Below are 10,376 nucleotides of genomic sequence, written 5' to 3' on the forward strand. Positions count from 1 at the left end.
TTCTTTGTGATCCTAACACCTCAACCTTAGATTTGTCTGTCCGTAACACGTTTCCCCCAATCTTCCTCTGTCAAGTGCCTGTGTTCTTTTGCCCATCTTAATCTTTTCTTTTTATTGGCCAGTCTGAGATATGGCTTTTTCTTTGCAACTCTGCCTAGAAGTCCAGCAACCCAGACGGCTCTTCACTGTTGACTACTACTCGACCAATCAGAAATGCTCAGCACGGCAAGCCCCACCCCAAAAGTTCTGGTACTCTGGGAAAGTCCTACCTCCCGACCAGGGACTGTTTTGGGGTTAAAATGTAGACCCTGGTTCCTCAAAAGGTTCCTAGTTCCTGGGTGTAGTTCCTGCGGTGGAAATGCGGCTACTGAGACTGGTGTTTTGTGGGTACTATTTAATGAAGCTGCCAGTTTAGGACCTGTAAGGCGTTTGTTTCTCAAACTGGACACTAATGTATTTGTCCTCTTGCTCAGTTATGTACTGGGGCCTCCCACTCCTCTTTCAATTCTGCTAAGAGACAGTTTGCGCTGTTCTGTGAGGGGAATAGTACACAGAGATGTATGAGATCTTCAGTTTTTTGGCAATTTCTTGCATGGAATAGCCTTTTTTTCTCAGAACAATTATAGATTGTTAGGTTTCCATAACCTCCATCACATGTTCATTCCCCTTTGACGACTCCACCAGTGAGTGTGGTCAGCGTTTCAACCACACTGCCTGTTTTATCAATCTCATGGACTGGATATGTGTGGCCAGTAGGCCTCTGGGAAAATAATACAGGCTTGGAAAAGAAGGACTGGGGATCAGAGCAAAGGGGCTGCCAACACTACACTTTATAGAAGCATGAGTGGTGCATTTTCACTGAACCAAGGTCTGGTTGGGAAGTCCATGATAAACACGACAATATATTCTCATAGCGCCAATGCAGGATTTATCATAATTTCTGTATGGCCACCGTGGGGACTGGAGTCATTACTTGTGATTTAATTTCCAAAATGATGACATGCGTTGAACCCATTGTACTATAACACACTTGCTCACTAACACAAATAAATGTTTTACTGTTATTGTAGACATGCCAAGATATCCATTACAAAATGTCCCATTTTCACTATAATCATTGAGAATGCAATTAAAGTAAAAATGAATGAAAGTAACTGCCTTTTATACAGAAAGTTAATTTTCTGTTGACTCATACACGGATAACTATTCTTATATTGGCAAAAACTTTTTTTTTTAATCAAACTTTTATGTGAAATACACATTTCAAAACTGCTGGTGTTATGTAACATTCCTGAGACGGTCTGTGCTGATGAGTCAGTGGTCTGATGTTTTTTGTATAGGCTACCGATGCAATTTTAACACAGAAAAGTGTATTTTAATTATATTTAAAAGGAAAAAATAAAACTGTTGAACTTATATTGTAAGTAGTCATTGATAATATTTCACAAGAATCTGTTTACAAATGTTAATAATCACACTGAAAATGTAAATCTCAACTTACTGTAAAGAAGCTATTATTCTTTTAGCAAGCTTATATTTCACGCAACTTGCGAATGTTACTATGTCTATTTTGAAAATATCATATGATGTCTACCTTTTGAAAGGTAAGTAGGCTATAAAAGTAATGTTCAACTAAAAAAGTCAATTTTAGTAGCAATATGAATGTTGAATCATTATGTAATTATCTATTTATTAATATGTTATTTCCATTATGATTATACTACAGGATTTACTAAGGAAAGTTTTTACATTTAATGGCTTTAAGTACATCAGTGTACTCAGGGGTATTCAGGTCCAGGTATTTGTCATCAGCCACCCAGGACTTCAGCCCCTCCAGCTGATTCTGATCTATGATTCCCTTTTCATTGTGTTGATTCAGCATCTGATTGAAGCCAGCTTTGTAGTAGGACACTGTACCTTCAGTAGACATGAAGTTGGCGTTAGAGCCCAGGGAAAGAGGATTTCCTAGAAGAATATAGAATATGTTGGGTGAATATTCAAAACAATTTTTTAGATTAATACAGGTAAGAAGAAATTATTTAATTGTATTACTGACTCATGGTTTTATAAACCGCAAAAAGGTGAAGAGAAAAAGAATGACCTGCATTGTGTCTGAGCTGGTTGGAAGCCACAGGATGAGCCATGATGAAAGAGAGCTTAAGTGATTTCTCTGCATCTCCATTTACAAGTGTGTCTGCAAGCAGTTTCCTACAGCCAGTGGGGGAGCTCAGTGTTAGAGAACATAGTAAGTAGCATGTTGTACTTAAATGGAATAGAGTATTCACCTGCAGTTGTCAGACTCCTTACTGCTTCCAGTGGTCAGAGCATCTCTGTGATGCTGTTTGAGGACTCGCATTGCAAGTAGGTTCATTCCATCTGGATCAGATTCAATGCTTTTTATCATATCATAAAGCTTCGGATTCTTCTGTCTGAGAATTTCTATCTTTGGATGGTCTCTGGCCAGCTTTAGTGAATAATTTGGTGGGAAATGTTCTGCTTCAACAATATCTCGGTTCTCTGTATCATGGGAGAACAGGCTGGTGTTTTTGACTCTGATAAGGGTATATAAGACAAAATGTATTTAATTCAAGTATTAACCAGTCTGTTTATACAATGTGTATGTCAATGCTTTATGAAAAAGATTTCTGGTATTAATAATATTGTCAAGGGTAAAACAATTCATGATAAATGTATATATATGAACATTGTGCCAAATTACATTTTGTAAGGACCAACTAATGCAAGATGGTAGTTCTTGGCAATTTTATACTCCATTAGCCCTGTGGAACCATAACAAGCCTTCTTCATGGATTACTTGTCAAATGCACCGAACAACACAGCCAGGACGAGTTGCACCGAAGAACATTTACAGGAATTGTTTAATAGATTAGGTAACTATTTGTTAGATAGTTGTAACATGGCCGCCTTCAAGATAAAACATTATATGGAATTGACCAGGACATTTGAGGAGAAAAGGTGTGTTGGGAAGCACTCTGCCAATGGATGATTTTTTGCTTTTGACGCGGCCACATCAACTCGGTCCATACCATAGACTGTAAAAGGTAGGCCATGTGGTTCTGCTCTGCTCGCTTTGCGTCTCTGAAAATTGTGTTAATTGGTTAACATTGGCTGCTGACGTCATTTACTTTAAGCTAAGAGTGTAGGTTTATAATCACAGTTTATTTATTTCATATGCGTTTTGAAAATCTATCACTGGTGACCATAATAATCGCAGGTTATGTTCGCGCGGGTAAATGTATTTTCTATGTGGGTGTTCGCGATTGCAAACGTGCATTCGCGCGCAGGGGTTTACTGCAACATTTTGACTATGTTGGTTGTGGAGCAAATCATCACACTACTGCAGATTTAGTTTATGCGCGAAAAGCTACGGATATTTAAATTTTTATATACAACAATGTCAATATCCTTTTCGAGTAATTGCCATTTATTTTTCAACAATGTTTTGAGCAATTAAAAACATGAATAAAATAAATAACAGAACAGGCTTAAGCATCATTATATTTTGGGTTATGTTCAGGTAAAAAGTCAGATTCTGGAAGATGGAGGTTTATTGGATTAATTGGAATGACTGAATATCTAACAGACCTTTAGCATGTAGAAATGTAACCCAATCATATTGAAGTAAAAAGCAATGGTTTAGAAACCCATTTCCAAATTCACTGTAGCCTATACCGTAAAATGTGAATTCCATTTTTGGCCAGCTATGTAAACTCGTTGGTTAGTTATAGGCTATTCCTTTTTAGTTTTTCTTACTATGAAAGTAATCTTAAGTAATCGGATTACGTTACTGAGTTTGAGTAATCAAAAAGTTACGTTACTGATTACAAATGTGGACAGGTAACTCGTAACTGTAACGGATTAAATAAAAAAAGTTACCTACCCAACCCTGTTTATACATAGACATTTTTTCTCCATTGTTTACGTCACAGACATTGTATACAGACATTGTATACAGACATTGTATACAGACATTGTATACAGACATTGTATACAGACATTGTATACAGACATTGTATACAGACATTGCAGTATATGGGAATTCTAAAGGGTGCGCAGTGGTGCAATGGTTGGACCGCTGAAGTTTTATCAAAACATTTTTGGATGTATTTTTGCTGTGTTACAGAATATAATGTTAATGTTTTGGCTACCTACTCGCATCACTCAAAACTTTATTTTTCAAGGAAAGAAAAGGGTGCATTGGTCTCTTAATTTATTCCGGAGTTGTATGTATCTTTTCAGATCTTTTCACTGAAGAAATTACACTTTGATACAATATAATGTAGTGAGTGTACAGCTTGTATAACTGCCAAGTATCGCAGTCATCGCTCTCACACTCCCTCATACTGGTCACTGGAAGTTTAACATGGCACCTCATGGCAAAGAACTCTCTGAGGATCTGAAAAAAAGAATTGTTGCTCTACATAAAGATGACCTAGGCTATAAGAAGATTGCCAAGACCCTGAAACTGAGCTGCAGCACGGTGGCCAAGACCATACAGCGGTCAGAACAGGCCTCGCCATGGTCGACCAAAGAAGTTGAGTGCACGTGCTCAGTGTCATATCCAGAGGTTGTCTTTGGGAAATAGACATATGAGTGCTGCCAGAATTTCTACAGAGGTTGAAGGGGTGGGGGGTCAGCCTGTCAGTGCTCAGACTTTACGCTGCACACTGGATCAAATTGGTCTGCATGGCTGTCGTCCCAGAAGGAAGCCTCTTCTAAAGATGATGCACAAGAAAGTCTGCAAACAGTTTGCTGAAGACAAGCAGACTAAGGACATGGATTACTGGAACCATGTCCTGTGGTCTGATGAGACCAAGATAAACTTATTTGGTTCAGATGGTGTCAAGCGTGTGTGGCGGCAACCAGTTGAGGAGTACAAAGACAAGTGTGTCTTACTTACAGTCAAGCATGGTGGTGGGAGTATCATGGTCTTGGGATGCATGAGTGCTGCCGGCACTGGGGAGCTACAGTTCATTGAGGGAACCATGAATGCCAACATGTACTGAGACATACTGAAGCAGAGTGTGATCCCCTCCCTTCAGAGACTGGGCCGCAGGGCAGAATTCCAACATGATAACGACCCCAAACATACCTCCAAGACGACCACTTCCTTGCTAAAGAAGCTGAGGGTAAAGGTGATGGACTGGCCAAGCATGTCTCTAGATCTATTGAGCATCCCTCTATATTGAGCATCTGTGCAGCATCCTCAAACGGAAGGTGGGGGAGCGCAAGGTCTCTGACATCCATCAGCTCTGTGATGTCTTCATGGAGGAGTAGAAGAGGACTCCAGTGGCAACCTCTGGTGAACTCAATGCCCAAGAGGATGGCAGTGCTGGAAAATTATGGTGGCCACACAAAATATTGACACTTTGGGCCCAATATGGACATTCTCACTTAGGGGTTTACTCACTTTTGTTGCCAGCGGTTTAGACATTAATGGCTGTGTTGAGTTATTTGGAGGGGAAAGCAAATTTACACTGTTATACAAGCTGTACACTCACTACTTTACATTGTAGCAAAGTGTCATTTCTTCAGTGTTGTCACATGAAAAGATATACTCAAATATTTACAAAAGTTTGAGGGGTGTACTCACTTTTGAGAGATACTGTACATTAGTTGTTGAGTTTTGAAAATATTTATTTCAGACACAAAAATGTAAATGTCTCGCCATTGACCCAGATGTTATGTTATGAAAGAGTTAAACTACAGAAGGACGTTTCGTAGATTCACAGCCTCATTTTCAATCTCATCATTTGTCTTGTTTGACATTGTTGCTTGTGCCACGGCTGTGTAGAAGCCGTTCTTGTTCTCTGAGTGAACAATGATAACTTTCCCATCTTGGATAATGTCAAATTGACCACTATGTGGACTTTGCAATCCTTTGATCCTGTCTTTTACTTCAGAGATTATTCCTTTCTCACTGAAAGAACAGATATGAAAGAATATCATTTGTTGTCTTTAATCAAGTGGAAAGATCCTCATATTGAAGAATTTTAGTAGTATTGTAGCCTTGCATGGTGTTCCATACCTGATCCTTGATAAAGGTCAACCAAATAGTTTAGGACACATATGCTTACCTGTCTGTTTTCTGAGACTCTTTGGTCAGCCTTAGAGTGATTTGACCAGCTGACCTCTTTGTTCCTGAAAAGAACTCCTCTGAGAGTGTTATTCCATGTTGATCCACCACTGTCAAATGGATGCCTTTACCCTGAAGCAGGTCACTATTTGTGAGGACATAAATGTCCAGGACTGAGGCTGGACGATTCAAATCACCAATCTTTTCTGCATAGTCCAGAAGTTCTTTTGTTTCAGTTTCAGATTAAGCTTTCCCTGTCGTCTGACTGGCTGTTTTCATATCGTGTTTGTGTTGTAGATCCTTGAAAAAGGCCTCTGTTTTGTACCTGCCAAGTACATTGTTGACTACTTTTCCTGTGGCTCCATTGAACTTCTTCTTGACATATCCATTCACAAAGGAAGACATATGACCAGAACATGCATCTATGAATGCTTCGGAGACACTTTCTGAGATGGAGAAGAGGAATTCATTCTTTAAGCGAATAACGTCTGGTAAGCCATGTCTGCCATCTTGGTCGTACTTCCCCAGATATTGTTGCTGGTCTTCAATAGTTTTTACTAAATTAAGGACAAATTTGTCATTGATTACATGCTCTGTAGGAATAGACTGAACCATATTGGCCAAGTTTGTGGAGTGTTCTGCTATTTTTAAACTGATTTTTATTCCTTGGAATGCACGGTCCTTGGACACACTCTCCTGGGAGGTAGGCCCAAGGATACCCGAGATACCTGATTAGGTAACGAGAGGGAGTGAACAAGTGTAATGAATGACCTTGATTAGGATTCCCTGAAAAAATGAGGTACGGGTGAAAATGAGAAACCTAAATAGGCATCATAATTGCTAACTGAAAATGTGTGTGGGTGTGAAGTGTGTGCTGCTGCCATCTGCTCCAGTCAGTGGTTAGAACACTGGCGAGGAGGAGCACCGGAGAGGGACGCAGAGCTACGGGGAGTAGCCGTCACACCTTAATACATTTATAGAATTAGGAATATATCAGTTCAAAAAATTCCACAACAGCTGCAAAATATATTTGTGATTTAGGTCAGGATATTACTTTAAATATTACAGTCTGGCAAGTGCTATTTCATGGCTGTGTCTTGTCCATATTTTATTTTGGCTGTGTGTAGCCTGTAATGATTGCATAACATTTAGTTTTTCAGTATTTTAACAAGTCCTCATGTTACAGCAACAAAAAGGATCTGTAAGTGTAACGAGGACGCGCGTGGAGGACGCGCGCCATCCCCCCCGACGTGGTATTCGGCGCGCGTCGTCGCCGGTCCTCTAGCCACGCCGCTCCTCCTCCCACCGCACTGTCATGTCTTGTTATTGCACACACCTGGTGTCCATTCCCTCATTAGGTTGCCTATATTAGTTCCTGTGTTTCTGGGTGTCTTTGTGTGGTATTGTTCTATGTCTTTATATTGTGGAGAGAGGCACGTTCGTTTGAGCGTTTTATCGCCGTGTATAGCGTGCCTTTGTTGTATTATTATTATTTTTGAGAATACAGTTTTGTTTATCGCCTCCCTGCGTTTGGCTCCAAGTTCTTCGACACACTCCACTACACCCAGCCGTGACAGTAAGACAACGCTTTCCTTGAGTATTTGGGAGTACAACAACTGAGCAGGCCTACACAATAATACATTTTCTATAAGTTTAAGTGATTGTTTTATTACACTTGAAACTTATGGCAGGTGTACCTAATAAAGTGACTGATGACTATATATTGTTCATCAGCATAGCTAGGGTTCTTAATGTTGGTGAGTTAATCACAAAATGTCCCATTTTCATATTACACACCATAAAGATAATTTTTTAGAATGCAATTAAACTATTAAATCAACTGCCAATACTCTATTAACTAAAACCCAGCTAGTCTAATACTCATATTACAACTGGTCTGGTACTCATATTTCTGGCAAGAGTGTACATTTAAGAAAAAAACACTTCAAACTGACATTTCAAACAGATGGTTTAAAAAATGCTAGAGTGTTATGTAACATTCCTGAGGAGGATTGTACTGCCCAGTCAGCAGTGATAGGAAATGGGCATGAGAAACATAAAACAACACAGATGTGCTGACTAACTCTGAACCTAGGACAATGCATAGGACATGAGGCCTGTTACTGATGTGCCCCCACATCCTGTCCATACCTCCTGATAGGAGTTGCCCATGTGACTGTCATAGGCTATATGTATAGGCCAATTAACCATAGGTTGGAACATACCATACAAGGGTCTTTTGTAGGATAAACCTTTCTTATTGGAGGATATTGGACTATGTGATTGTTGGTTATGACCATTGTTTTCGTAACCTCTTGCTGAATAAAGATGTCTCTCCCCTGACCTATGGTTGCATTTATTTTTTTCTTGGATCAAACTTGGACAGAATCTAACAGCAGCCTAAAGAAGGATATGCTACAAGGTCTTCTTATGACTAGTTAACCACTATGCTATTCTGTTGCTGTACCCATCCCAATCACAGAAAATATGCTTTTTAACTAAAATGCTTTGAAAGGAACACAATTACACTCATATTGTAAGTAATCAAAGGTAATATTTATTACAAATCTGAAAATGCTTGGAATGTATTGATAATATAAGTAGAATGCGTAATCGAAAGAGAAATCACAGTAATGCAAGATAATCAAAAACATCTCATCAAAATTGCCAGTGACAACTGATTATGAAACCACTTCTGAAAATAAAATGTTAACATGATATCATAACACTAACACAGATCAAATAGGCAAATAATTTAAAACAGGGTGGTTTTAATCCTGTATGCTGATGGGTTGAAAGCTGTGTTACAACGCTGTATACCACTGGTATGACATCACTTTTTACTTCTCTAATTATATTGGTAATTATACCGTTTTATACTAGTAACACTAGCAGCAGTTTGTTGGATGTTGCCAATATAAGAAGTGCCACCACAATGCCTAAGAACTGGTTTTAGGTATGGTATATCGATCATATAACACATCCCCTATAGTGCCTTATTGCTTAATTATAAACTGGGTGGTTAGAATCTTGAATGCTAAATGGATGATAGCCTTGTTAAAAAGGTTGACCAGATTTCCTGTTTTTCCCGGGACAGTTCCGTAGTTCTGTTTTCAGTTGTCCTGGCTTATTTAGAAAAAATCATGTTTTGTACCATATTTTCCCTTGGTCCTGTTTTTTTATTTTATTGTTCCAACCTACTGCCCATTCGAATGTGACCAGTTTTTGTGATTTACCACAGCTGTCATTCTTAAAAAAAATATATAAAAAATTATCCAATCACATTTTAGTTCTCACGACCATGAAGGCAACGTTATTTTTCGAGTAGGCCTAAATTTTCATGAAAGTGCACAGCTTTCAATGACAAACTCAATAAAGACAAGCAGACTCTGAGAATGTTTGGCTCATGCCAAAATTACGACAGACCACAGAACTCCTCACCCCCAGAATGAAATTAGCAAAAGTGAGTAATTCTGTCACGTTATTACAGTTGTTGCTGTGTACACCTGAAACGTCAGAAGACGAATATAGTATCATTGTGGACTCTCATAAACAGCAATCTGCATGCTAAATACTATACTGTCAAAAGGGTCTGTAGATTTATCACTACTCAATAAATCAATGGAAACATGTTTAGGTCGATATTTCATCAATATCTTTTTCAATCATTGTCATAGGAACTTCAAACCTAATGTATTTTATTCTACACATAGTTGGCCTACTTGTTCAAGCTTTGTTTTGGTGAAAAATGTAAGATCTTCAGGTTAGAAATTGAAAAAAAAATGCTTCCATTGATTTATTGATTAGTTATGAATCAATAAAGATATCTTTGACAATATGAAATGTGGTATAGTATTAAGCATGTGGATGGATGTTGATGAGAGTCCATAATGATATTATATTCTTCTTCTGACATTTCAGCAGTTACCTGGTTTACTGTTTTACCTCGGTCTCTAAATGTGGAAGTGAGCCTGAACGAACAAATGTGAATCTGTTGAATCTCAAATATAAAACTGATTTCACCCCGTCTGTAGTAAAAATACTCTTGTTGTTGTTTCAATCCAATTAATTAATTTGTCACAAATGCAATATTTTGTTATGCAGTAGTACACTCACCTAAAGGATTATTAGGAACACCTGTTCAATTTCTCATTAATGCAATTATCTAATCAACCAATCACGTGGCAGTTGCTTCAATGCATTTAGGGATGTGGTCCTGGTCAAGACAATCTCCTGAACTCCAAACTGAATGTCAGAATGGGAAAGAAAGGTGATTTAA

This window comes from Esox lucius, chromosome 14 (genome assembly GCF_011004845.1).
Source record: "Esox lucius isolate fEsoLuc1 chromosome 14, fEsoLuc1.pri, whole genome shotgun sequence".
Taxonomy (NCBI): domain Eukaryota; kingdom Metazoa; phylum Chordata; class Actinopteri; order Esociformes; family Esocidae; genus Esox; species Esox lucius.